Source organism: Chiloscyllium plagiosum, unplaced genomic scaffold (genome assembly GCF_037043375.1).
Source record: "Chiloscyllium plagiosum isolate Xiang-an unplaced genomic scaffold, Cpla_swu_hap1 HiC_scaffold_3, whole genome shotgun sequence".
NCBI classification, from domain to species: Eukaryota; Metazoa; Chordata; class Chondrichthyes; order Orectolobiformes; family Hemiscylliidae; genus Chiloscyllium; species Chiloscyllium plagiosum.
In genome coordinates this window covers 165,599,857-165,603,692 of record NW_028270141.1, presented here as the reverse complement: position 1 = coordinate 165,603,692, position 3,836 = coordinate 165,599,857, and the positions used below count along the sequence as shown (strand labels likewise).

At 50.5% G+C, this 3,836-nt stretch overlaps 2 pseudogenes; both read right to left on the bottom strand.

Moving 5' to 3' along the window:
• Positions 1–501: 501 nt before the first annotated feature.
• Positions 502–678, bottom strand: LOC148151805 (U2 spliceosomal RNA; annotated as a pseudogene).
• Positions 679–2,373: 1,695 nt separating this feature from the next.
• On the bottom strand, positions 2,374–2,578 carry LOC148151804 (U2 spliceosomal RNA; annotated as a pseudogene).
• Positions 2,579–3,836: the final 1,258 nt, after the last annotated feature.

Genomic DNA, 3,836 nt, shown 5'->3' with positions numbered 1-3,836 from the left:
CCCGATGATTTTTGTCCTAGCTCACAGTGTTCTCGAAATCTCTCTTTCAAGTCATCAAAATCAAAACGACTGAACCCCGAGATAGCTTCATCCCCAGCAGCATGCAGCAACGTAGCACAGTTGACCTTCTCTTGTTTTTCTGAAATGTCGCTCGCGAGTATGAAAAGCTGGTGGGCAGCTACGGTTGCTGCGACTCCCAAATTCTGACACCATGTGGTGTGATCGGGGCCCGGCGTTGGCGGGAAGGTGCAGCACGCAGCAGGGGTCCGAGGGGATGACATTGAGAGCAAGTGTCAAGGTGCGCAAGAGACAGAGATGGCGAGAGAAGGATAGGGAGCGGGAGCTGAGCAGCCACCTTAGAACAGACGAGTTTGAATCGACTCACGCCCGGTTGGATGTGAGGTGTGAGAAATGAAGCACTTGGTACTCAAACCCATCCAGCAGACACAAAGCACCGAAAGCCTGAGTTATAAACATGAAGCTGTTTTTAGATTTATAGATGAGGGGTGCACCGTTCCCGGAGGTACTGCAATACCAGGTCGATGCGTGGAGTGGACGGAGCAAGCCCCTATTCCATCTCCCTGCTCCAAAAATCAATTTAATATATGGTCCCCAGATAAGGGACGTATCAGATATTAAACTGATAAGAACAGATTTTTTTTTTTTATTTCAAAATATACTTTATTCATATAAATAAATCTTTGGTACTTGTACAATTTGTCATATCGTTCATAAATATATACATTCCATGTCGTAAAGAACAGATTGAATTACTCAAATTTACAGTTATCCTATTTACAGTTCCCTTCATTAACCATCCAGTCTCTTATTATTTAGCTGTGGCTTCAGCGGAACCCACCTACTGAGTGGGTGCCCTGTTATATGAGAGCAAAGGAAAAACGTCTTTAACCCCCAGTTTATGGGGTTACCATTGTCCATTTGACTGTCCTGTCTCTGGGGTAGCTGTCTGCATCCCCATGGTGTGCACAAACTGCTGGACCTTCGCTGGGCTGAGGTAGCTATCCAGGCCCTCACTGGGGTCATTTACCTGCTCTGGTGTCATTGAGCCAAGGCAAGGGTCCGCACCGTCCAGTTCTGTGTCTGACAATGGGACTGTCAGAGGATCGCAGCTCTCAGTTACCTGTAGTTGTGGGACAGTGGGTACCCCCTGGTTCTCACTGGGTGGAGGGTGGACTTCAGGGGGTCCGTTGTTTCCTGGTTGGGAGGAAATGCCCTCCTCTTTATCTACGGCACTCTGTCTCTTCTTCTGGTGGTGATGATGTTCTTTGTGCCCGTCTTCCCCATCCGAAGAGCTGGCCGTCCCTCCCTCGTGCAGCTGTCTTTTCCCCCTTTGCTCGAAGGCTTTGTGGGCGTGGCCGGATTTTCTCTTCCTGTTTATAACAGGTATCCACTCCTCTGCCTGCTCGATTAGCTCCTCCTCCATTGCTTCCATCTGCCCAGCGAGAGCTAGGATCAGCTGCTGTGTCTCTCCGCTGGCTGCCACCTCCTCTACTCCAGCCTGTTCTTCTTTCTGGGTGCCACCAGACTCTGTTTCCCTGCTGTCTAGGTGGACGTTACTGGTCTTTGGGGGTCCACGGCTCGCCTTGCCACCTCCAGCCATCTGTGCGTAAGTGGGGCCCCCCCGTCTTGGGCAGGTCTTGTACACGTGGCCCACCTCTCCGCACAGGTTGCAGCTCTTTTCTTCCTGACAGTCCTTAGTCAGGTGACCCTCCTGTTTGCAGTTCCTGCAGATGGTCACTTTGCAATCCGCCAGCACATGTCCCGACTTCCCGCAGGCTCGGCACACTTTTGGCTGCCCTGCATATGTCAGGTAGCCTCTGTTCCCTCCAATTGCGAAGCTCGAGGGTGGGTGAAGAATGTTCCCATTGCCATCGACCCTCAGAGTCACTCTGACCTGTCGCTTACTGGTCCAGATCCCAAAGGGGTCGATCACGTCGGTGGCTTCTCCCTCAACTTGGACGTACCTTCCCAGGAAAGTCAGGACATCAGCCGCTGGAACATAGGGGTTGTACATATGGATTGTAACCACCCGGCTCCTCTGTGCAGGAAGCACACACAATGGGGTTGCCGACAAGATGGAGAACAGCGGCTCCCCTTCCTTCTCCTTGAAGACCTTCAGGAGCTGTTCGCACTGCTTCACGCTCCTGAAGGTCACATCAAAGTAGCCTGCCCCAGGGAAATCCTGCAGGCAGTACACGTCTGCTGCAGCGAACCCACAGCATCCTAGCAATACCTTCTTAATAAACAGGATGCGATCCACCGGTGTACGGCCCTCCACCTGCTTGACAGACACCCGGACGGTGTTTCGAACCCCCTGCCCAGGGCTGCGCGCAGCTGTTGAGGCCATAGCTCGGAGGTTGGCTGGTCCCTGAATTGGCGTTAGGCCGGAGCCAGCATGAAGATCCACCAATAGCAGGTCAGCACAACCAAACAATCCTCCAACGTCCAATCACGATCCAGCGATGATCTCCACTAGCTCTGATGACTCGCAACTCGACCCCTGTCCTGATAAGAACAGACACTACACTTGATCTTAGCCAAAAGGCCGAGAAGCGATAACTACAATACCGCGGACTGCCTCAAGTCCCATTTGTCCTCCATGTTTTCAATCAGCTTGATTCTGTTCAAAGACTTGTAGATCACTGCTGACAGTTTCCCTGTCGCCGTAGTCCTCCCAGGATTTCTAACGAGAGCAGCAGGTCCGTTTACAGCAGTTGCTTTTTTTCCCCTGTCAGTGAACCACTGTCTCATGGTCATGTAGAGATCGTCAGTATCTCACCAATCAAGTGGGTCAGGGCTAAGCTTACGTGACTTCTCACGTGACCAGCACAGCGTTTTTGAGGAGGCGGTAACCAACTGCAGAACTGCACGCATTGAATGATACATTCAGCCTGTCATGTCTGCATCAGCTCTCTGCACGAGCAACTTCCCCAGTCCCACTCGCCCTGCAGCAAATATTCTCTCTTCAGATAAGTATCCGACCCTCCGACCAAAGTCACCATTGAATCTGCCTCCAGCACCCTCTCTCTCAGGCAGTGCACTGCATATTCTCACCACTCGCTGAAGATGCTTGGGCCTAGGACGCTACCTCGATGAAACGTGACACGTAGAGAAGAAAGCAATAGATTCAGCCGAGCCCTCCATGTCTTTGATGTGTGTGGATGTGCCTGCAGTTAGAACATTGCACAGTACAGGCCCTTCGGCCCACGATGTCGTGCCGAGCAGTTTTCTTAATCTAAGATCAACCTAACCTACACACCCCTCAATTTACTGCCGTCCAGCGTGTGCTCGCCGAGCAGTAGCTTAAATGTCCCTGACAGTTTGTGGGAGATTAGAAATGCAGTTAGAGATGTTGTTTTTGCAGATGGGTGACGGGGTGTTGTGGGGGGAGGGGAAGGGGAACATTACACAAACGGTCGCGGGATTCTTGCAGCATACCTAAGGCTAAGATTTTAACGAATATAGAGGTTTTTGTTTAAGAAATAGTTGTAAACTAAGAAATAACTTTAAAGTGTTGTAGCTGACCACAAAAGTAGCAGTAGGGGCATTTCACAATAAGCTTATAGTATGATAAGGGGAACTGGATAAAATAGCAGACAGGCTGTAACAGACAAGGACAAGGACAGCAGGGTAGTCAGATAAGGAAAATTAGAGAAAAACGAGTGAGGTAATCGGCTTATGATAGGATGGGAAAAGGGAGGCGTGATTCCGCAACTTGCAAACTGAATAAGAATGCTTACATGTTTTGTTTTCGCGCGCTTTTGCTAGCCTGATTGCTTGAGCAAAACGCCTGTTCTTGCAAGGCCGTAAAGAAT